The sequence below is a fragment of the Heterodontus francisci genome, chromosome 3, assembly GCF_036365525.1.
Source record: "Heterodontus francisci isolate sHetFra1 chromosome 3, sHetFra1.hap1, whole genome shotgun sequence".
Taxonomy (NCBI): domain Eukaryota; kingdom Metazoa; phylum Chordata; class Chondrichthyes; order Heterodontiformes; family Heterodontidae; genus Heterodontus; species Heterodontus francisci.
This window is the reverse complement of record NC_090373.1, coordinates 93,290,080-93,315,372: the sequence shown is the minus strand read 5'-3', so window position 1 is coordinate 93,315,372 and position 25,293 is coordinate 93,290,080. Positions and strand designations below refer to the sequence as shown.

Here is a 25,293-nt window from a genome sequence, read left to right as displayed (position 1 = left end):
GCAAGGAGTTAGGAGGGCAAAAAGGGGTCATGAAAAGTCATTGGCAAACAGGATTAAGGAAAATCCCAAGGCTTTTTATACGTATATAAAGAGCAAGAGGGTAACCAGGGAAAGGGTTGGCCCACTTAAGGACAGAGATGGGAATCTATGCGTGGAGCCAGAGGAAATGGGCGAGGTGCTAAATGAGTACTTTGCATCAGTATTCACCAAGGAGAAGGACTTGGTGGATGATGAGCCTAGGGAAGGGAGTGCAGATAGTCTCAGTCATCTCATTATCAAAAAGGAGGAGGTGTTGGGTGTCTTGCAAAGTATTAAGGTAGATAAGTTCCCAGGGCCTGATGGGATCTACCCGAGAATACAGAGGGAGGCAAGGGAAGAAATTGCTGGGGCCTTGACAGAAATCTTTGCATCCTCATTGGCTACAGGTGAGGTCCCAGAGGACTGGAGAATAGCCAATGTTGTTCCTTTGTTTAAGAAGGGTGGTAAGGATAATCCAGGAAATTATAGGCCGGTGAGCCTTACCTCAGTGGTAGGGAAACTATTAGAGAGGATTCTTCGGGACAGGATTTACTCCCATTTGGAAACAAACGAACTTATTAGCGAGAGACAGCATGGTTTTGTGAAGGGGAGGTCGTGTCTTACTAATTTGATTGAGTTTTTTGAGGAAGTGACGAAGATGATTGATGAGGGAAGGGCGGTGGATGTTGTCTATATGGACTTTAGTAAAGCCTTTGACAAGGTCCCGCATGGCAGACTGGTGCAAAAGGTGAAGTCACACGGGATCAGAGGTGAGCTGGCAAGATGGATACAGAACTGGCTCTGTCATAGAAGACAGAGGGTAACAGGGGAAGGGTGTTTTTCTGAATGGAGGGATGTGACTAGTGGTGTTCCGCAGGGATCAGTGCTGGGACCTTTGCTGTTTGTAGTATATATAAATGATTTGGAGGAAAATGTAGCTGGTCTGATTAAGTTTGCGGACGACACAAAGGTTGGTGGAGTTGCGGATAATGATGAGGATTGTCAGAGGATACAGCAGGATATAGATTGGTTGGAGACTTGGGCGGAGAAATGGCAGATGGAGTTTAATCTGGACAAATGTGAGGTAATGCATTTTGGAAGGTCTAATGCAGGTGGGAAGTATACAGTAAATGGCAGAACCCTTAGGAGTATTGACAGGCAGAGAGATCTGGGCGTACAGGTCCACAGGTCACTGAAAGTGGCAACGCAGGTTGATAAGGTAGTCAAGAAGGCATTCGGCATGCTTGCCTTCATCGGTCGGGGCACAGAGTATAAAAATTGGCAAGTCTTGTTGCAGCTGTACAGAACCTTAGTTAGGCCACACTTAAAATATTGCGTGCAACTCTGGTCGCCACACTACCAGAAGGACGTGGAGGCTTTGGAAAGGGTACAGAGGAGGTTTACCAGGATGTTGCCTGGTCTGGAGGGCATTAGCTAAGAGGAGAGGTTGGATAAACTCTGATTGTTTTCACTGGAACGAGGGAGGTGGAGGGGCGACATGATAGAGGTTTACAAATTTATAAGCGGCATGGACAGAGTGGATAGTCAGAAGCTTTTTCCCAGGGTGGAAGAGTCAGTTACTAGGGGACATAGGTTTAAGGTGCGAGGGGCAAAGTTTAGAGGGGATGTGCGAGGCAAGTTTTTTTTTACACAGAGGGTGGTGAGTGCCTGGAACCTGCTGCCAGGGGAGGTGGTGGAAGCAGATACGATAGCGACGTTTAAGAGACATCTTGACAAATATATGAATAGGAAGGGAATAGAGGGATATGGGCCCCGGAAGTGCAGAAGGTGTTAGTTTCAGCAGGCTTGGAGGGCCGAATGGCCTGTTCCTGTGCTGTACTGTTCATTGTTCTTTGTTCTAAACGTCTACCATGGCATTATTATTTTGAGTTTTTTAAGGATTGGTAGCTTAGTGCATGATGATGAGTATTGATGCACTAAAAAACATCATTGACTTTATATACAATTGCTGCTGTTACTATTTGCTCAGATGCATGAAGGCATGTGAATATGATGATACGTGTGAAATTACTGCAATTTTCAACAAGCAGCATTTGAAGAAAAAAGGCATGAATGATTAAAACTGCAGCCAACCATAATGTAATACACTGGATAATATGTCGTGTGAAATCCAGTGTCATAATTTTCCAGTATCTTGTTCACTAAAATGTAGAGTTCAGCTGGCAGTTCAGTGGCATAGCCTATACTAGTGTGCCGTACTTTGAAGTACGAGGGTGAAAACCTCCCACAAGGCGAACAGTCAGGGCCAGATTTTGCCAGGGGAGCTGACTGAGAACTGTCTGTGTTCACCGTCCTTACTCCTCTGAATCTGACTAGAACTTCAGGATGTTGGACATACACAGATTACTGTAGAAATCCTGAATTGCGGTCTCACTCAGGGCTCTACTGCGGACATGCACACACCCCAGGAGCTGCCAATCACTGAAAGTAGAATTTCAACTTTCCTACTCTCATTGCCGTTTGAAACCCCTTAAAAAGTTACACCTTGTTTGATCAGGTGTAACTGGGTTTTTAGTGTTGATGTGATTAATAAAATTTGAACAACAGAACTGCTCCTGAAAAGATAATTTTATAATTGTGGCGAGCTTCTAAATGATTTTTTAAAAGTTTTTTTTCAGAATATTTTAGCCTCTACCTTCACCCATGTGTATGACCCAACCTTTAATTTGCTGTGTGAAAAATATTTAAAAAGTGATTTTGTTTTAGTGCTTTTAGTTGCATGTTAGGATGTCTTTTAAAACCCTTTAATGTGATTAGCTGCTTGGACAGCTGGATGACAACACTGCTGCTCTACACTAAATGCAGCATTCTTTCCTGGACAATCAGTTGCAGTACCACTGCAAGAGCTAGACCTGAAATTCTCACCAGAGATCTCTCGATCGCTCAGCAAGACTTAGTCCGTGGTCAGCAACGAATGCCCTTGCCTTTCAGCTGACCTCAAAATCTGTACCTCAGTCTCTTCTGAACGAACAGATGTGAAGCAAGATGGTGGTTGGAGGGAAACTTGGAAGTCCATCTACCTTTTGGCTTCTCTTGTGCACTGAGGGAGGATCGCAGCGAGTTTAAAAAGTAGGTGCAGTGAAAGAGAATCCCTAGTCAGTGCAGAGCACCAAGGAAGGAGCAAGTGTCAGAGGATTTTCAGAATTCTGATAGTGAGGCCAACTTTGATATCACAGCAAGTATGCAGATGGAGCTCTGAGGGTGAATAAATTGGATGAGTAAACAGCAAGTAATTTCTTTCATGAAAGGAGTTGGAGAGCCCAGAGGAAAGGGAGGGCAAGGCGACTGGTAAATAGCTGGTGAGTTTTTTTTTAAATTGTAAAGGAGGAGTGGGAGCTGAGTGAGAACAGGACGGGATGAAAGGTGCGGTGGCAGAGCAGGCCCGAGAGCTGACCGGGATAAAAGGTGCGGCCGCAGAGCTTGACTGGAAGTAGCACGGGCAAAAATTGAAAGGGTGAGGTCAGTGTGGAGAAGGAGGAGTGGTAAAACCTGGGGGAACTAAGATCAGTATATAGGCTAAGTATTGAAGTAAGGATTAAAGATTATCAATGTAAATAAATTGGGTTTTAAATCTTAAGTTTGTTTTTAAAGTTTACATTTTATTTTTGATAATTTTAGTTGTCCTTTAAATAGAGATAATGGCAGGGCATCTCAGTCCCATCACTTTTCGTGTCCTGGACAACCACATGAGCATGAAGTGTCGTCAGCTGGAGGAGTTCGAACTCCGCATTTCGGAACTTTAGCTGCAGCTGGAGTCACTGTGGTGCATCCCCGAGACTGAGTTTTGTGGATAGCACGTTAGTTAGTTAGGGGAACAGACAGAGATTTCTGTGGCTGCAGATGTGTTTCCAGGAAGGTATGCTGTCTCCGTGATGCCAGGGTCAAAGTTATCACTGAGCGGCTGCAGAGCATTTGGGAATGATGGGGTGTGGGAGAAGGGTGCGCACTAGAGGCAGTAGTCCATATCGGTACCAACGACATAGGTAGAAAGAAGGATGAGGCTCTGCTGTCATATTTTAAGGAGCTAGGAAAAAGACTAGCAATTGGGACCTCAAAGGTAGTAATCTCCGTATTACTCCTGATGCCATGCGCTAGTGAGTATAGAAGTAGGAGGATAGATCCGATAAATGTGTGACTGGAAAGATTGTGCTGGAGGGAGGGCTTTTAGATTCCTGGGGCAATGGGACTGGTTCTGGAAGAGATGGGAGCTGTACAGGCCGGACGGGTTGCATCTCAACAGAGCAAGTACCAATGTCCTCGTGGGGCAGAGGGTTTAAATTAACTTGGCAGGGGTGTGGGAACCAGGATGTAGCATTAGAAAGGAGAAGCAAGGTGTATGAAGGATTGGGAGAGACAGAGAGCACTAGAGTAAAGAAATAGTTTGACCCCACCTAATACCTAACTCAGAGGAAATATAATTAGGTTCTAAATTAGGCTTACTGTGCTTTAACATAAATGCTTGGAGCATGGCAAATAAGGTGAGTGAGCTGCAGGCGCATGTAGCCACATGGGAATATGATGTGGAGATAAGGAAGACCTGGTTCAAAAAGGGACAGCACTGGTTACTAAATACTCCTGGATAGAAGGTGTTCAGGAAAGATAGGGAAGGAAAGAAATGAGGAGGGGTGGCTGTTTTGATTAAGGAGAATATTGCAGTACTGGAGAGAGAGGAGGTAGACATAGACTGGGGTAGTAATAGTGTAAAGGGCAGGGAGGGGAAAGAGTTTCTGAAGTGTGTTCAGGAACATTTTCTTGAACACTATGTTTTTGGGCTCATGGGGAAGGAGGCATTGCCGGATCTGGTTCTGGGGAATGGGGTGGGTCAAGTGGTTCAAGTATCAGTAAGGGAACATTTGGGGAACAGTGATCATAGTATCATATGGTTTAGGATAGCTATGGAAAAGGACCAGGAGTGATCTAGATTAAAAGTACTTAACTGGAGGAAGACCAATTTTGGTGGGTTGGAACGCATCTGTCCCGGGTAAATTGGAGTTGAAGATTGGCAGGCAAAACTGTAATGGAACAAAGGGCTGCCTTTAAAGAGGAGATGGTTTGGGTACAGTCGAGGTACATTCTCACAATGGGGGACAGTTAGGGCAACCAAAGCCAGAGCTCCCTGGATGACAAAAGCAATAGAGTAGGATGAAGCAGAACGTATCAGGTTAATAATACAAGTGAGAGCCAGGCTGAGTATAGAAAGTTCAGTGGGGAAGTGAGGAAGGAAATGAGAGGCAAAGACCGTGTAGGGGAAGAGACTAGCAACTAACAAAAGGAATTCAAAAGTCTTGTATAGGCCTGTAAATAGTTGTTACAGCCACATTCTCACTATTTAACTCCCACCTGACTGCAGCAAGTGTTAGGGTTTAACTCCTTGGTGTATATTTGTCAAATAAACAGCAGCAGGTTTTTTTGTAGGTTTAAAACTGCAGATTAATTATTTATTGAGCAATATACCTTATCCCAAAATTGTCGCAACCACATCCACTCATGCATTCACCCGCGTGCACGCACACATGCACGCAAGCACACACACAAGAAGCGACAGAGAAGAAAAGGGCTAAGTCGTTTTCAAGTGAAGTAGGGTTTTAGGGTTCACGATTAAACCTGTTGAATTCTCCCGGAAGTCAAGTTCCAATTGGTTGCAGGCCTGAGGTGTTTGTAGGTTTCTCTCTTGGTTGAAAGTTCAGTTTGAAGACAGAGGATCCAATTTCACTGCTGCATAAGTTAAAAATGTAGAATTTACAGCAGGGTGCCTTCCTTCTGTCTTGCTGGATTTTCTCCCAACTCTTAGCTGGACAAGCCGTTTGGTGATGCTTCTTTCTGGGTGTACCTCTCCAGAGAGCTACTTTTAAGGTCAAAATGTTCTTAGGTCTTGCCTCTGTTGGAAGATGTAGATCTCCCTCCCTGTGGTGACCCACAATAGCCCAGGATGTGGCTACTTAACACCTCCTTTGTTTCAGAAGAACCCATTCAATTTGGGAATTTTTCAAGATGGGTGCAATTTACACCTATCGACATGGCTAGGCATCCTTGGTTCGAAACAGACAGTGTGGTAATGTTCAAATACACATGTAGCCATCTTTTGCAGCATTGTCCATTAAAAAAAAATGGTAGTCAGATTTTATAATTCTTCAGTTTGAGTTTGTACTTTTTCATCGGACTTCTCGTAAGCGTGACATAGCAAAAGGGTTGTATGAGGAGTGGTGGAGCCAATTAGTGACCAAAAAGGGGATCTACACATGGAAGCAGAACGCATGGCTGAGGTACTAAATGACTGCTTTGCATATGTCTTTATTAAGGAAGAAGATGCTGCCAAAGTCATGGTGGAAGAGGAGGTAGTTGAGATACTGGATGAGCTAAATATTGATAGAGGTATAGAAAGGTTGGCTGTACTTAAAGTTGATCAGTCACCAGGACTGGATGGGAAGCATTCGAGGGGATTGAGGGAAGTAAGGGTGGAAATTGCGGAGGCACTGGCCATTATCTTCCAATCCTCCTTAGACATGGGGGTGATGCCAGAGGACTGGATAATTGCAAATATTATACTCCTGTTTAAAAAAGGGTGTAAGGATAAACTTAGCAACTACAGGGCAGTCAGTTTAACCTCAGTAGTGGGAAAGCTTTCAGAAACAATAATCCAAGACAAAATTAGCAGTCACTTGAACGAGTGTGGATTAATTAAAGTCAGCATGGATTTGTTAAAAGCAAATCGTGTTTACCTAACTTGATTGAGTTTTTTTGATGAGGTAACAGAGGATTCATGCGGGTAATGTGGTGTTTGTGATGTATATGAACTTCTAGAAGATGTTTGATGAAGTGCCACATAATGGACTTGCTAGCAAAGTTGAAACTGTTGGAATAAAATGGACAGGGCAGGATGGAAACAAGGTTGGCTGAGTGACCGGAAACAGATTAGTCCTGAATGGTAGTTTTTTGGACTGGAGGAAGGTATAGAGTGGAGTCCCTCAGGTCAGTACTAGGACCGCAACTTTTCTTGATTAGATATGACTACCTAGCTTTTCGGGTACTGGGCGCAATTCCAAAATTTGTAGACCCCACAAAACTTGAAAACTTGTGAGGAGGATAGCCTTCAAGAGGACATAAGACAGCCTGGTGGAATAGGCAGACACATGGCAGATGAAATTTAATACAGAGAAGTGTGAAGTGATGCACTTTGGTCAGAAGAACGAGAAGAAGCAATATAAATTAAAGGGTACAGTTCTAAAGGGAGTGTTGGAACAGAGAGATCTGGGGGTATATGTGCATAAATCATTGAAGGTGGCAAGGCAGGTTGATAAAGTGGTTAGAAAGGTATATGGGATCCTGGGCTTTATAAATAGAGGCATAGAGTACAAAAGCAAGGAAGTTATGATGAGCCTTTATAAAACACTGGTTTGGCCTCAACTGGAGTATTCTGCCCAATACTGGGCATCACACTTTAAGAAGGACGTGAAGGCTTTAGAGAGGGTGCAGAAAAGATTTATGAGAATAGGTCCAGGGGTGAGGGACTTCAGTTATGTGGATAGATTGGAGAAGCTGGTGGAGTTCTCCCTGGGGAAAAGACTGGAGAGGAGATTTGATAGAGGTGTTTAAAATCATGAGGGTTCTAGAGAGAGTAGATAGGGAGAAACTATTCCCATTGGTGGAAGGGTTGAGAACCAAAGGACACCCATTTAAGGAGACTGACAAAGAAAAGCTTTTTTACAAAGCAGTGGTTAGGATCTGCAATGCACTGCCTGAGAGTGTGGTGGAACTAGTTTTAATCGTGGGTTTCAAAAGGGAATTGGATAAGTGCCTGAAGAGACAAATTTGCAGGGCTGTGGGAAAGGGGCAGGGGAATGGGACTAGCCGATGTGTCCGTGCCAGTTCTCTGCAAGAGCAAGACAGGCCACATGGCCACCTACTGTGCTAAAGCCATTTTATGATTCGATGATTTTGTATTCGCAGGTTAGAGAATGATGTCAGCAGAAACAGAAGCCTGAGAGTATTATTGGTCAACCTAAAATCTTCTGTAAATTCATTCTTCATAAACTTCTCTGTTTATTTAAATTTTGAATGAGAATGGCATAGAACAGGGGTGCCCAAGTTTACTGTTTTTTCGTCACTTACGTATCGTACCACGGAATCTCATCGGCAGCATATGAAGCTACTCTTAATTTTCACATATTTCAATTTGCTGATATTGACTGAACTTGGTGTCTTGCTTTTGAATTTATCCATCAAAGAGGCCACAGCATTTAAGAACAGCTTTTTCCAAACCTCCAGGTCTAAAAAGTCATGCAGGACAAACCAGTGAATAAGAAGTGTAAGTGCAAATAGTACTGAATTCCCTGGAGTTTAATGGCTGGATTACCAAGGCTTGGGGGCCTCAGGTGGCCCATGACTGCAGTTTGGACACTTTTTCTAGAAGAAAAATAGACTAAAGTATTCAGCCATCATTTATGGTTGGGGGATGGGGAGGGGTGGGGGAGTAGTCTCCAGCATTCTGTATTTGGCAGAAACCTTTTTTCCCTGAAATTCAGAATACATATTCAAGTACACATTTAAAAGGTACCTGGACATGCAGCTGAAGGACTGTAACCTGCAAGGCAACGGACCAGGTGCTGGAAGGTGGGATTAGATTGGGCAGCTAGATTTTTCGGCCGGCGCAGACACGATGGGCTGAATGGCCTCCTTCTGTGCTGTAATTTTTCTATGTTTCTATGGTAGGTAGCTTTGTATGATCTTCAGCATGCAGTGAAATGTAGTGCAGATATTTTGATAGATCCAAAAAGTGTTTTAGTTTGCCTGTCTGTTTCATAACATGTAAACCTACAAGAAATAGTTCAGTGGGTGGAATAGGGAGAGAGATCTAAGACAGAGACTTACAATGGATGTGGAATTTCTTCTGTGAAGTAGTTGTTTATTATTGAAAGGGAAACATTACTGTTTTTTATTTCCAATATACTGAAACATTTGGTCCAAAATTAACAACAAACAGATCAGCAAGCTAAAATATCTGGTGGCCAAAGACAGTCTCATAATAGTTGACTCGTACAATGAATTAGATGTGAATACAATAGTCCTTACTGAACATTCCTGCTTTTATTGGTCAGTTGTCGACTTAAAGTTGCCATTCAGCTGCCTTTTGAGAGTTTCCTTTTGAGCCTTAATGTTGTGCAGTTTTCTGACTTATGGTTTGTTTGTACTTGGACTTCTTGTTCTAGTTTATAAAAGATGCTAACCAAACAGTAGCTTGACCCAGTTGACTCATCCACTATTGCTGCTGCTGCTTTATGGCACAGCGCTCCTCTGCTCCATTCCTATCTGTCCGTAGGAAACCATTTTATCATCTCAAGTTGGCATGTGAGGTGTTCCTAAGGATTCAACCTCAGTGTCCCTTTCTGTTTATCATCTAGATGTTGACTTGGTGACAGCATCTGCATATAGAGTCATTTTTCCCACCTATGCTGATGATGCTTAATTCTGCTTTCCCACTATTGACACCAAGGTTGTATCAGTGTTAACCAACTCACTGTCCAGCATCAAGTACTACATTAATCAAAACAACTTGCTCAGTGTTGGCAAAAAAAACTATAATTTATTTGAGTTTCTCATGGCACCTCCTTAGCCTGCACCTTGGGCTTGATCAGGTGATAATATGTGGCTCAGCTCTGAACTGATCTTCAAAGCTGACCAACTCTTGTACGCTTGCTCTCTATCTCTCACTCTCTCCCTCGATCTCTTTCCCTTCCCGTCTATCTTATACACTTGGTTTTGGACTCTATACCTTTCTGTCTGTCTCTGTCTACTTTTTTGTCTGTCTGTTTGTGTATGTGTGTGTCTCTTTCTCTCTACCTTTCTGTCTGTCTCTCTAATGGCTCTCATCCCTCTTTTCTCTCTTTTTTTCCCCCCCCCTCCCGCCCGCCCACCCACCCACCCACCCAAGCAACTAGCTGAAACCTTTTCTTTTTGTGTGCGTCACATTGAAGATGAACTATTTGAGTTCCCTCCCCACTGGCCTATCTATTCCAGCCCTCTCAAGTGCCAGTTAATCCAAAGCTGTAACCCATCTGCTCCTGCATACTAGAATGTGCATTTCTGTTACCCCAGATCACTGCTTCCTGCCTACTGGAATACACTTAAATCCCCACTTACTGTACTATTTATTTTCCTTGTTGAGCACCTGGAGATGTTTTCCTACATTAGGTGCACAGTGCACCTACAAATTGTTGTACTGCATTTCCTGATTTATGATTTGTTACTAATTGAACTTGTTCTGGTTTGTAAAAGCTGCTTACCAATATATAGAACATAGAACATTACAGCGCAGTACAGGCCCTTTTACAGTAACCATGTGAGGTATCTGGTACAAGCATTGGCTAATTATTTTTTCAATTTCCCTGCACAAACTCACCAAGTTGGATGCCATGGTACTTTAGAAATCACTAATAATTGAATTAATTGCACATTTCAATGGCCCAGATCTTGTGGTCAACGGCGAAGCGATGGCCATTGCTGCTGACCTCGAGGAAAGCTGCCCACAAAGATCTAGTGATTTCTGACATGGATTTCCCCTTTCCTGATGTCAGTTTGAATCCGGCGCCAAGTCAGGGAGATCTCCAGGTGTCCAGCAACAATGATGTCATCAAGCAGGGTAAGTAGCCAATCACATTGACTTATTCTCTCAGACATCAAACCAGGCAGTAAAAACTGAGCAAAATAATTGGGACATGTACCTGGGATTAAGGTAGAAGCTGAAATATCATAGTATAAAAAATATTTTAAAAATGTGCAATTTTTTTATCAATGGAGAAATTTTTCAGGGCTAGTAAGGCTGGTCAGTAATTATGAACATAGTACCATGTTAAATACCACTTATGCCTCAGTCAACAAGGTGTAATTTCAAGGATTAGCAGTGTAAAAGGGCAATTTTCATTAGTTCAGTGATTTCTACTTGATTGCCGTTTTGGGGTACTTGGGGAAGCGTAGAGTCACTGACAGCAACTTCTGGATTCTTGCACTTGACTACGCATATGTGGACTCCATAAGTTGCTATGCGTTTCAGAGGAGTAATGTCAGCCAATGCTGACAGGTTTGCCATCATTACCGCTGAAAATTCCGGGCCAATAACTTACATTTGTCCACATAATGTTTTGCTTGATACAATGTGACCTCTATGTTACTTTAATGCGTCGTGGCTTTTCCAATTGTTATAGTGGTCTTTGTTCTTGGACATTAGATCATAATTTGCTATAGCAGGGCATCTATAGATGCTTGGTGTTGGATTTGTCATTGCACGTTTAGGTTTTTAAACTTTTTCACAAATTGCTGAAAGCGTGAGCTGAGAATGTTGCAGTGAGGGAAATCGGTACCTGGAACCTTGAATGAATAGGGCAAGCAAATGTGTATCTCCTTTACCAGTCAAGGATTGTGATATTAATAGTGCAAGAACTGAGAAGGAAGTGTAAGTTAAACTGGGTGAATTAAATGTCAAATTAGTTACGGAAAGAGAAATAAACATGAGTCAAAGAAAGACTGGATTGAGAGAGGGAAAAAAGAGACTGAAAGGAAAAGTTTAGAAAAATTATATTTAAAATTTTACATTTTTAGAATATCCAACAGCAAATGTATGCTGAAGGAATCAGACTCTCATATGTAATAGTTAATTTTCAGTGCCAGAGAGTTTGACTGGCAGTAACTGACACTTAACATGTTGTTAAAAGGGTACTTATAATTGAAATGACTTGACTTAACTTTCTGTGGCAAGTTTAGTTCATATCTACCCCGCAAGTACAGAAACTTCACGTTGTACAATCCATTTCAATGTGAGACAGTCAGCGAGTTGCCATTTTTGTTGAGTAGCACATTTTGGACCACAACATTTGGATTTCTGCATCTGTCCTCACCTGAAGTTGTTGTACCTTTTTGCATATGAATAACGATGAGCGGTATTAGCCTCACCATTATTTTGACAGCAAATTATAGACCATTGTTTTTAAAATGCTTTTAAAGATGACTTTACAAGAGGAGTTTCACCTAAATTGGTGTGTGGTATTTTAGTAATATACAAATGGAAGGTATAATGAAAAGTTTGAACCAATAATGTGTCCTTAAAGTAAAATAGACCTTTTTAAAAATGTATTTGAAGCGTTGGGTTAACCACAACAAAAATAGTGACATATTTGTGGCAACATATTTTGCAAATGGTTGGCTATTCACTGGAAGATGGTCAGTGTTCTGTTTTAAAAAAAAAAGCCTCCAAATTTGGCTGCTTTGCACATATAGGAATTTCTCTAATTACATTTCTAATTAGTTTTGGCATAGTATTTGTGGATGGCTGTTGATGCTATGGAATGAATATGTCCAAGAAAATCTTATGCAAGCATTTACATGGGGAAAGTTTGCCACAAAAATGTAAAACATTTTTTTCCATTCTGTGTCTCCAGTAGAGCCTGATAGCTAGGTTAAAATTTAAATAATGTGAAGCATACTTTGAATTTTTGGAATCATGGGCACAAAGAAGTGAAAGAAGTCATGTTGTTGAAAGAATAGTATCTTTATATTTTTATTCATTTCTGTGACCAGTCACCTTGGGATTGTGTAATAGAGCAGAGATTAAAATGTTTCTTAAAGATTATTTAATACTCTAATTTAGATTGATTTAGGAAGTTTTGTACTAAGGAGTATTCTGTGCCCTCCCCCCACGAATTTTATTTTCTATTTTCATTTATACTGAAGTAAAACTGTTTTGAGTAGCTATACATGCCAGCTTTGTGTTTTAAGGCAACAGTCATTGTTTCAATGTTATCTTACCATTATTTCACAAGAAAAAGCATCTTTTTTCCTCCGGGATACAGATTTAGTCACTATTGACCAATTAAATAATTGGACTCTGCTAGGAGGCTGTCAAATCCCATCAAATTGGTTGGAAGGTAGCACTAGAGGCAGCAGAACAAATCCAGTTGGACAGTGGGACAGAACATGTTTACACACCAAATAGACTATTAAACTGAAGCTTTTAAATAAATTTTAATTCTCATCAAAGTAATGCCCAGCTGGTTGTTTAATGGGAAGATTTATTTTCATCAAGGGTACTTGCAGTACTACATTAATCAAAACAACTTGGTGTTGATGCATTCATTGCTTTTACTTGAGCATTACTGCTATTGGATTTGTGAAATTCTCTGGAATTTCCTCCCTAAACCTGTTCCATAAGAACCCACCTCTCTGATTAAGCTTTTGTCACCCCTCCAAATCTCTTCCTCTGTGGCTTGGCACACTGTTTTTCCTTGTGCCTCTGTGAAGTGCTTTAAGACAGTTTTCTGTGAATTCCACTTTAGAAATACCAGTAATTGTTATTGCTTCTCTCTCCGATGTTAATCTGTTAATTGTGTATCAGTGGTTTGATTATATGCAGGTGAAGGGTGTTAATTGGGGTCTTAGTTGAGCACTTATAAGCAGACACTCAGTGAGACTGGTGGAGGGTTTGAATGAGGAGCTACATGTTTGGAATCTTTTTATTCTGCACAATAAATGTGCAACTGAGTAAATAGGCTCCAGCATTATCCTTTCATAACAAGCTTTCTGGAGTTTAACACCCTAACTCCTCCTACTTTTCTTTCTCTTTCCTTGCAGGTAGAAGGTGGTGGGTGTATGGTGTAGTGTGGAACTTGAAGGTGATGTTGCTGAGGGGCAGCACATAGATGAGGAAGGAGAGTGGGGCCAAGGATATATCCTTGGGGGACACAGAAGTAACAGTGTGGGGCTAGATAGAGTTGCTATTGTTAGAGATATGTTAGCTGTGATTGGGTAAGTAGAGTGGAATCAAGTGAGGGCAGTCCCACTGAGCTGGACAATGGAGTAGAAACATTGGAGGAGGATAGTTTGGTCGATCAAGTCAACGGCTGCAGAGAAGTCAAGGAGGCTGAGTAGCGATAAAGGGGCTATGGTTGCAGTCACACAAGATAGCATTTATGACTTTGTTTAGGGTAATTTCAGTGCTGATGGGAGGAGCGGGAATATAGTTGGAGAGATTTAAACGTGGAAAGATAGCCATGGAATGAGAGGAAAGGCTGCAGAATTATGGCAACGACTGAACAGTCGAAAGTTCGTAAGTAGGTGGATATGAGGGTTACAAAGAACTGGTTAGCAATGGTCTTTTCTCTAATTGAGGCAATAGAGGAGTAGAGGGGCTGTGTGAGATGGCAAGATCAAAGGGGTGGATAGGGGTAGAGATAGGAGATTAAAGGTTGTAGTTGTTTCATGGTGAAAATATTAAACAAGGCTAAATTAAATACTGCCCTTTCAGTTGTATATTGTGTGCAGTTTTGGTCTCCTTATCTGAGGAAGGATGCTGTTGCTATTGAGGGAGTGCAGCGAAGGTTTACCAGACTGATTCCTGGGATGGCGGGACTGATGTATGAGGAGAGATTGAGTCGCTTGGGATTATATTCGCTGGAGTTCAGAAGAGTGAGGGGGGGATCTCATAGACAAATATAAAATTCTAACGGGACTTGACAGGGTAGATGCAGGAAGGATGTTCCCGATGGTGGGGCAGTCCAGAACCTGGGGTCATAGTCTAAGGATATGGGGTAAACCTTTCAGGACTGAGATGAGGAGAAATTATTTCACCCAGACAGTGGTGGGCCTGTGGAATTCACTACCACAGAAGGCAGTTGAGGCCAAAACATTGTATGTTTTCAAGAAGGAGTTAGATTTAGCTCTTGGGGTGAAAGGGATCAAAGGATATGGGAGGGAAAGCGGGAACAGGTTACTGAGTTGGATGATCAGCCGTGATCATAATGAATGGCGGAGCAGGCTCGAAGTGCCGAATGGCTCACTCTTGCTCCTATTTGCTATGTTTCTATGTATCTTTGGTTTCATTTCTTCTCGTGCTCCAAATAAATCATGTTTTTCCTCCTCCCTTCATTCTTACTGTTCAGAAATGAAGACTCAGTGCCTCATTTTTTTTTACTTTAATTCATTCTTTTCTAGGAGCATAGACCTGTGGAAGACCTTACTCCCTCAATCTTGTATGTGCAATCTAAAAGCTTTTAAAACCCAAATTAGATGTCACCTCATCACCAGTTCTTGATTTATGATGCCTTCTCTCTTACTCTTTTAAACCTTAGTAATAGTGTGAATTATGGGCCTTGCTTGCACGTAGATTTTGTAATTAAAAGAAAAACCTGAGGTTAACTTGAAGAACGACAGTCTGAATATCTTGCATTCAGTCAGATTTATTTATTCTGAAGTATTAGCTTGTCTTAGTTGGTAGCACGCTTCCATCTGAGCCAAAAGGCATGCATTAAGCACACCTATGGATTTGAGCGCATAATCTAGGCTGGCACCTCAGTGCAGCAGGAAGGATTGCTGGATGGTCAGAATTATTGTCTTTTGAAAAAGACTTCAAACTGAATCCTCACCTTCCTGCTCATGTATGCATAAACAATCCTGTGGCTTTATTTGAGGTTGCCTAGCATCTTGGCCAATATTTCTCCCTCAACCAATGCAACCAAAAATAAATCACCTGGTTATTTATGCATTTTGTTGCTTCTGGGTTGTTACTGCATGCAAGTTGTCTACATATTAATAGTCACTGCACTTCAAAAGTAATTGTTTTTAAAGCAAAGTCCTGATATCATGATGTGGTACTATATAAATGAAAGGTATCTCTACTGCACATATTGGCATTAACATACTGGATTATTAGTAATGGATTGAAAATCTAAGAACATATTGCTGTTCATGATGCCACATTTCACCTTGCACTAATTATACAAAGAAGTGGAAATATGAGTTAAGTTTGGACTTAGAACGTGGGGAAGTTTTTTTTCTTTTTATATCTGAAAATTGGCTTCGCATACAACTAAGTTTCAAGCCATGTTCATGTTGTAAATCATCCAGAAAAATGAAGTAAATTAAACATGCAGTTGGTTAATCATGCAACTTTACCATAGAGTGCATTCTGGAACATCTTATAAAGTGCAGCCACTCCCATGGAGACATTATAATTCTCATGTTGTCTTGAAAAGTAACCGACTAAACTAATGAGCAAGAATAAGGAAAAAATGAGCTGTTTTTATATGGTGTCTTCCATGACTTCAGGATAACTTAAAAGTACTCTACAGCCAATGAATTACTTTTGAAGTCTAATCACTGTTATGCAGGTAAATAAGCTTTGTTTCAGAATAGACACTTTGTGATTTGTAGAAGTGTTGAGAAGAGACTTAAACTGTTGGCAAACTAAATGATACTATTCTCTAATCAGCAAACTTGGGAGTCTTGTTGGGTTTGAGATGCTGGATGATCACTGTGGTTGCACAGGGAATTTATATTTTCATTTCTGTTGGTAGTGTTCAGTCGCAGTTTTGTAATGCTGGTGCCTACTTCTGCCTGCCTTTATATTCTAACTGTATCAAAAAGTTCCCCTCCAATTGTGCTTCTACCTATCTCCTCTAACTTCTATGCTAATCTCTCTTCCTGTAAAGTATCTTGGGTGTTTTGATACATGAAAGGCAACATCTAAATAAAAGTGGCCAAAAAAGGCAGTCAGAAGAGCAAAGAGGGAAATGAATGTAGTTATGGAAGTCGAATGCAACTACAGGAAATTCTTCTTGTAAGAGAATTATCAAAATTCTAGCAATGAACTTCCAAGCTAATCTAATGGCAGACAGGATTGGTACGTGGATGTGAGGCCACAGAAATAACTGATATAATGGGACAGTGATGGGGGTGAAAGATTATCCGAGATTAATGAGAATGAGGGCTTAAAGGTGGAAGTGAAATGGTTATGGAGGGCATAAATATCACTGCGGGCAGAAAAGAGGAAGGTTGGAGTTTGAGTGTGTGGATGTGAGTTGGTTGGTTGGGGGTGGGGCGGGCACGATAGTTATTTCCAAGGGTGGAAAGGGAAAATGGAGAGAGATTGGTTGTTAGAGGGATGGTTGAAAGGATGAAAGTGGTCTGAAAGAGCACAGTTGGTGATCGAAATCTTGGCCATTTCCTCACCTCTTTGTTACAAATTTTGGGTCTTCACTAGATATTCTCTTGGGTTCAGCATCACCTGTCTTGTAAATCCTCTGTCCCCTATGACCAGTTTACATTATTGCTTGGTACTTTGTCATGTGGTAACTTGACCTTGGGGTTGCAGTGAGAAAACTCCTTATGAACATATGAATTAGGAGCAGAGTAGGCCATTGACATTGAGGATCCCCTCCTTCGTGTTGTGTGGCACTACCACTGTGCTTAATGGGATAGATTTCGAACAGATCTAGCAATGTAAAACTGGGCATCCATGGACCATCAGCAGCAGCAGAATTGTACCCACTCTACCATTACCATCAAGCCAGGAGACCAACCCTGGTTCAATGAAGCGTGCAGGAGGGCATGCCAGGAGCAGCACCAGGCATACTTCAAAATGAGGTGTCAACCTGCTGAAGCTACAACACAGGAATATCTGCGTGCCAAACTGCGCAAGCAGCATGCGATAGATAGAGTTAACTGATCCCATAACCAATGGATCAGATCTAAGCTCTGCAGTCCTGCCACATCGAGCCGTGAATGGTGGTGGACAATTAAACAACTAACTGGAGGAGGTGGCTCCACAAATATCCCCATCCTCAATGAAGGGGGAGCCCAGCACATCAGTGCAAAAGATAAGGCTGAAGCATTTGCAACAATCTTCAGCCAGAGGTGCTGAGTGGATGATCCATCTCGGCCTCCTCCTGAAGTCCCCAACATCACAGATGCCAGACTTCAGCCAATTCGATTCACTCCACGTGATATCAAGAAACGACTGAAGGCACTGGATACTGCAAAGGCTATGGGCCCTGACAATATTCCGGCAATAGTACTGAAGACCTGTGCTTCAGAACTTGCCGTGCCCCTAGCCAAGCTGTTCCAGTACAGCTACAACAATGGCATCTGCCCTGCAATGTGGAAAATTGCCCAGGTATGTCCAGTACACAAAAAGCAGGACAAGTGCAACCCGGCCAATTATCGCCCCATCAGCCTACTCTCAATCATCAGGAAGGTGTCTTCAACAGTGCCATCAAGCGGCACTTGCTTAGCAATAACCTGCTCAGTGACGCTCTGGGTTCTGCCAGGGCCACTCAGCTGCTGACCTCATTACAGTCTTGGTTCAAACATGGACAAAAGAGCTGAACTCAAGAGGTGAGGTGAGAGTGACTGCCCTTGACATCAAGGCAGCATTTGACCGAGTATGGCAACAAGGAGCCCTAGCAAAACTGAGGTCAGTGGGAATCGAAACCCTCCGCTGGTTGGAGTCATACCTAGTGCAAAGGAAGATGGTTGTGATTGTTGGAGGTCAATCATCTGAGCTCCAGGACATCACTGCAGGAGTTCCTCAGGGTAGTGTTCTAGGCCCAATCATCTTCAGCTGCTTCATCAATGACCTTCCTTTAATCATAATGTCAGAAGTGGGGATGTTCACTGATAATTGCGCAATGTTTACCATTCGTGACTCCTAGATACTGAAGCAGTCTGTGTAGAAATGCAGCAAGACTTGGACAATATCCAGGCTTGGGCTGGTAAGTGGCAAGTAACATTCACCACACAAATGCCAGGCACTGACCATCTTCAACAAGAGAGAATCTAACCATCTCCTCTTGACATTCAATGGAATTACCATCACTATCAACATTCTAGAGGCTACCATTGACCAGAAACTGAACTGGAGTAGCCATATAAATACCGTGGCTACAAGAGCAGGTCAGAGACTAGGAATCCTGCGGTGAGTAACTCACCTGCTGACTCCCCAAAGCCTGTCCACCATTTCCAAGGCACAAATCAGGAGTCTGATGGAATACTTTCCACTTGCCTGGATGGGTGCAGCTCCAACAACATTCAAGAAGCTTGACATCATCCAGGACAAAGCAGCCCGCTTGATTGTTTGTTTGTAGATGGGGTGCCATTCACTCCCTCCATCACCGACGCACAGTGGCAGCAGTGTGTACCATCTACAAGATGCACTGCAGCAACGTACCAAGGATCCTTAGACAGCACCTTCCAAACCCGCGACCTCTACCAACTAGAAGGACAAGGGCAGCAAATACATGGGGACACCACCACCTGAAAGTTCCCTTCCAAGTCACACACCATCCTGACTTGGAACTATGTCACCGTTCCTTCACTGTCGCTGGGTCAAAATCCTGGAACTCCCTTCCTAACAGCACTGTGGGTGTACCTACCCCATGTGGACTGAAGCGGTTCAAGAAGGCAGCTCACCACCACCTTCTCGAGGGCAATTCGGGATGGGCAATAAATGCTGGCCTGGTCAGCGATGCCCACATCCCATGAATGAATAAAATAAAATTCAGCCCCTCAAGTCTGCTCTGCCATCAATAAGATCATGGTTGATCTGCTTGTACTTTGAATTCCACACTCCCATCTATTCCCGATAATCTTAGATTCTTGTTAGGCAAGGGAATCAATCTACCTCCGCTTTAAAAATATTCCATGACCCCGCCTCCTCCACCTTCTGAGGCAGAGTTCCTAAGTTGCACAACCCTCAGAGTAAAAACCTCTCCTTGTCGCTGTCCTAAAAGGGCGACCCCTAATTTTAACAGTGCTCCCTAGTTCTGGACTCGCCCACAAGAGGAAACATCCTTTCCACATCCACCTTGTCAAGACCGTTCAGGATCTTATATAAAAGCAAAATACTGCGGATGCTGGAAATCTGAAATAAAACCAAGAAATGCTGGAACCACTCAGCAGGTCTGGCAGCATCTGTGAAAAGAGAAGCAGAGTTAACGTTTCGTGACCCGAAACGTTAACTCTGCTTGTCTTTTCACAGATGCTGCCAGACCTGCTGAGTGGTTCCAGCATTTCTTGTTTTTATTTCAGGATCTTGTATACTTCAATAAGTCTCCCCTCACTCTTCTAAACTCCAGTGAAAACAAGCCCGGTCTGTCCAACTTTTCCTCCTAAGACAATCCACTCATTCTAGGTGGTAAACCTCCTCGGAACCGCCTGCAATGCATTTACATCCTTCCTTAAGTAAGGAGACCAAAACTGCACACAGTATTCGAGATGTGGTCTCACCAATGCCCTGTATAACTGAAGCATAACATCCTTTTATTTTCAATTCCTTCCATTAGCCACCTTTTATTACTTGCTGTACCTACATACTAACTTTTTGTGACTTATGTGCTAGAACACCTAGATCCCTCTGCACCTCAGAATCCTGCAGTTGTTCTTTTAAGTAATACTCTTTTGTTAAGTGAACTGAATTCTTCTGTCTTCTGGAGGGCTGACACACCAAGGTCAATCATAAACTAATGTATTAACAAGTAATATATGAGCAAATAGAATAATGCTTCTAGTGAATTTCAGTCTATTACATAACACCTCACAATATAGAAAATAACAGACATCACACCTTCCCATTTACTGAGCTAGCAGTTTGTGCTAACCTTAATGAGAGGTCCCTCCCATTGTTGCAGATTTCTGCAGACTCACTGCCTTCTGACCAGGCAAGAAGCGACGTACTTGACCTGTGATCCTCTCTGTGACTGGCAATATTTGCTACTGCCTTCCTAAGTGTGGGGTCCTGACAGTAGCATCCCCGCCCCTCCCACTTGGGCACAAATGAATGAAGTTTTTCAAACATAATTCATATGAATATTTACTGGAATGTGTAATCAAACCTCCATTGTCTCGCGTCCATGTATTAGATAAAAATTGCCATCCTAGACAGAGGCTTGGATCTAACTTACATTTCCAAAATGTTCTGTGGATTTAATCTCATGATTAATTTAACTTGATTGTAACATCTTAATTTTAATTACCAGAAATTGCTCCTGTGCCAAGTGGTCAAAAAGTTGAAATGTGACCCATGTTATAATGACGTTGATGAGTTGCCATGTCCGTGGGTGAAGGAATTAATGAGAGTGTGAAGCTGAGGGAAACAAGGTAATCCATGAAGGTATGGCAGGGTGAAGAAAGAAAGGAGGTAAAATCACAAATAAGTTGTGAGAATAAGAAGAGAAAAAAGGACAGATTAGCGGAAGGGAGGGAGGAGATTTCAGTGAGGAAAAGCTCTGGAGGGCTGTGGTGGACAAAACATGAGTTGCAAAAGTTGGTAAAGGGCGAGGTGTTCAAAATTGAAAAAATAACCGGAAGAAAAGGGAGATCACCTGCTTGGGACTGGAGTAGATAGCAATGCCACTGCTGCAACAGTGGTAGAAACAAACTGGATAATGTCTCTAAGAGGCAGAATATAGATGAAGAAAGAACATGAGAGGATTGAACCTTGGTGTACTTGAGCTGACTTCACAGGAATGGGTGGAGAATCCATTGAAGAAGTTATGAAGGCTTTGTATGGACAGGGGGCAGTTAATCTATCACAGTAGTACCTCAGGGAGGACCACAAAGGAGGCCAAAGAGAAGGATGGAATGATCGAAAGTATTGAGGACGAGGAAGAATAATCTGCCACAGTTTCCATCGTACAGTATAGGTATATGATTACCTGTTGACTTGGAAGTAGAAACATTGAGTGGTATTAAGTATAATCAGAGAAACTCTAGAGTTTATACTTTTCGTATTCTATGTTGGCTTATGGTACCACATTTTTTTTTTAAAGAAAAAGATTAATTCAGCATTATATCCAGGATTGGCAATGAGCCTGATATTTTTGGAAGCTATCCTTGATTAGGAGAACAAAATGTAATGCATAACATGTCATCACATTTTTACTTACAGTTTGTATATTAACACTTTGGGGGGAAAAAAAAAGTTTCAACCAGTATCAAAAAAGGGCCAGTTAACTATAGCAGATACAATGTAGTCAGGATATACAGGATTTTTTTTTTGAGTTGTTAAACTTTCAGATCGTGACACCTGCATTAGGAACTTTGCAAGTTAGTGGTTTAAGATTATTGAATAAAATAAATACCATAAAATGCAAAGGATCCCTATTTGAAGATTCATCGTTAATCAAAAGGTTTTTTTTTGTTATAGTATTCCTGTTAGTTTAAAAAAAGACAAACTACTGTTGTGCCCAATGTAACTGAATTGTAATATTCAGAAACTGTTCATTTTTGTTTGTGAGAAGTAAGGTAAATGCAAACATTCATCATAACCAGTTGCAGTTTTCTGATACTGAAATGCCTTACAGTTTGTGCACTAAGTTTTAATTGCACAGATTTCAACTCCTCATAAATGTCTATAATCAGCCATATTATTTGTAGTAAAGCTGCTAAACAATGGCTGAACTCTGTGATGTTTGAAATTTGTAGATATTTGCTGCTGAAGTACAGTTGGTGCATGTTTTTTACTTTGTATAAAAGCATGCTTTCAGGCATTTGAAGCTGTGCATATAACCAGGATTAAACTTGACACGCACTCAATTTCTGACTCATAGCACTATGGCCAGTTAGTCATGGTATGAATGGCCAACTCATTCTCCAGTAATGTGACAGTTCAACAATTAATTATACTGTTCATTAGGTGTACTTTATCTCAACAAGCAAGTATATTATAATCTAAAATGTTTTATTTGTGTCATTATCTTTACTGTAGCAGAGTCTTGTGACTGACTGAGAGTCATCCTATGTTGTTCTGTTTGATTTGTAGTACTTCAGTTTCTGTAATTTTTCATAGCAGTTTTTCCTTTTAAGATATTACTTTTATGTAAATTTACTGAAGGCCATGGCAGTAGAATTTTATGAACAGGACCAACTTTGTGCTGTAATAAAAACAGAAAATGCTGGAAGGTTATTGCATTAACACTGTTTCCCTTTTCATAGATGCTGCCAGACCTGCTGAATATTTCCCGCATTTTCTGTTTTATTTCAGATTTCCAGTATCTGCAGTATTTTGCTTTTGTACCAGCTTTGTGCAGTTTTAAGTTACTGCTGTTGCTGCAAAGAATGATGAATGAGAAATTATTTTAAATTTTCCGTTAAGTATTTCTTGACAAAGCTTCCATTTACTGTACTGCAGAAATGCTAACACTTCGTTGAAATAATGCTGTAAAGACATTTTACACCAGTGTCTATTTATTTGGCTGGCCACCAGGAAGCACGGGAATGGCTGAATGGAATCACCCAGCAAATTTCCCCTCGTTGCAATGAGTGAAATGTTTTCTCACACAGTTAACTGAAAGCATAAATTTACTCATAGGAATTCTTGATTCCTCACCATTATGATGTGTATTGCTGTTCCAATTATGCAGCTTTGCAATTTGGCAAAAGGGAAATCAGTTTTTTTTAAGAGTAAGTTTTCAGTAGCTTCCAAACAGAATCCCCATGGACAAATTTCCCAGGCCAAATAGTTTCAGGTGTTAATCAAAAAGTAATATATTACATGATTTTGGAGTTCCGTACTTTACATATCATACGCCACTTTGAACTATTTGTATGGAAAATCTCAACAGGCAGGGAAGAAGAAAGAAGCAACATGTCGCTACCCATGCAGTGCAACAGTTAATAACCAAACTGACATTGTGAAGTGCAAAGTTAGTTACTTGCAGTCTAGCGTGGGTGGTAAATAAGCAGAGTGAAAAGTCCAGCATTCACTCGTTTGTGGTGAGACACTAAGTGGGAGATGTGCTCAACATGACATCACCAGAAAATGTCTTCAGGGCAATTTTCTGCAGTGAGAATTTGAATTGATATGTCTTGATTCGATTTCCTCTGACTATTGTTTTGAGATGTGACTGCTGCCTAGTAGTTGGTTGTTTTTCAGCTACTTTAAAAGAAATTCTAAATGTGCTCTGCTTGTTTATGCAGAGTTCCGTTAGAACAAGTCTCATTTTGAAATAAACAGCACTAATGAGTTGGTTGGTTGACTGTTGGTTAACCAGTCTGCAATTTAGGGGCTGAGAAGCATTTCTAAAAGTCATTCAGTGTTTGTTTACTAAAGATTACGTTCAGGATGAACAATGTGCTGTTAATTTAGTCTCAAGTCACTAACCATCAGTGTTATGGCTTGAAAGTATAGTTGTAGGATGTTTTGCAAAGTTATTTTCTAAAACTGATGTGCAATAAAAATAATAGTTAATTACAGCACCTGCGTAACTAATTTGTGTTTTGATTTGGTTGAGGATACCCTGCACTGCTTTTATTTTTAATCCTTTCATTCACCTATACCTGATATTTATATTTGAATAAAGTGACTTTGGCTTTAATATGCTTATTGGTTATCCTTGATGTGTGTTTGGCTTCTGTATTTCATTGCCTCCTGCAGATAAAAGTTTTAGATCAAGCTGTCAATCAGAAGATAGTGATGTTGGAAGGAGGAATAATTGGAAATTATTGACTTGAGTTTTTCTCTGTCTCTTTTTATAGCTGGTAGTGGAAAGTTATCTGCACATTTCAGGATTAACGCACAGCACCATAGAGGGACACAGGTTTGAGACCCTCTTATGTTGTGTCTGTTTTCCACTTTGAGTGCGAGAAAGCAAGTAGCAGACTAGTATATTTTTGGAAGAGGCAGAAAAAATTGGATGACAGGATTTTCATCAAGGCTCCCTCCTCTGCTCACTTCCTTCGTGAAGAAGTGTTGTGCGGCATGGTGGATTGGTAGTGTAGGCGAAAAGGAAATGATTTTAACTGAAATCAACATCAGTTTCTCTGTTGATACCTTGGGTAAATACAGTGCACAGTGTGGTACTGAACCATACCGACCAGGAGAGTCCCATATTCAATCCCTCCTCTATGTTGAATTAGCTATACAGTTTACTTTAGCATTCTGATTGCTTTCCATTCGCTCTTACCAGAAATGTATGTTAAGTGAGGACATGTTTGAGCTTAGCTCTGATGCCCTCTATGATTACATAACCTGCTGCCACTCACTGCCTAGGTTTATGCAGAATATTCACTTGGGTGAGATATCAGAGGCTAGCTGCTAACTGGGAAACCACAGTCTGAATCATTTAGTTAAGAGGTTTTGTTGGGGAGGGATAGTAGAGGAAGAGAAAATTGGTGAACTTTGGGAATTGAAGGACCTTAATGCTCAAATGCTATCAGACCATGCTGTTTGTGAGATGTTTTTAAACAGACATCCCAAGAAGTGGACCGTTTGAACAATTGTAAGACATCAGGTGATGTGTAAAGGAAGCAGTAAATGTTCGCCTCATCTTATCAGAAGTTGTTTTCATACTTATGAAGCAATGAAAAGAAGAAATGTGAACAGAGAGTGCTCATCAGCTACATAATGTTCATTCACTGAACAGCACTAAATGTATATTTTTTATTAATTTATGGGATGAGTGTTGCTGGCAAGGCCAGCATTTATTGTCTATTCTT

The 25,293-nt window shown here is 41.4% G+C and overlaps 2 protein-coding genes across 15 annotated transcripts in view; one reads left to right on the top strand and one right to left on the bottom strand.

Annotated features, from left to right (window-relative positions):
- supt3h (SPT3 homolog, SAGA and STAGA complex component) overlaps nucleotides 1-25,293 on the top strand; it is a 662,265-nt gene that overhangs the window by 37,973 nt on the left and 598,999 nt on the right. The window contains exon 2 of one of the 10 annotated variants that reach the window (XM_068024508.1): nucleotides 24,334-24,395. The exons of the other annotated variants lie outside the window; for them this stretch is intronic. The gene's annotated coding sequence lies outside the window, so the exon portion shown is untranslated. The remainder of the gene's footprint in view (nucleotides 1-24,333; nucleotides 24,396-25,293) is intronic. 10 annotated transcript variants of the gene reach the window in all.
- Nucleotides 1-25,293, bottom strand: part of LOC137358450 (runt-related transcription factor 2-like) — a 232,455-nt gene that overhangs the window by 159,627 nt on the left and 47,535 nt on the right. The window lies entirely within an intron of this gene.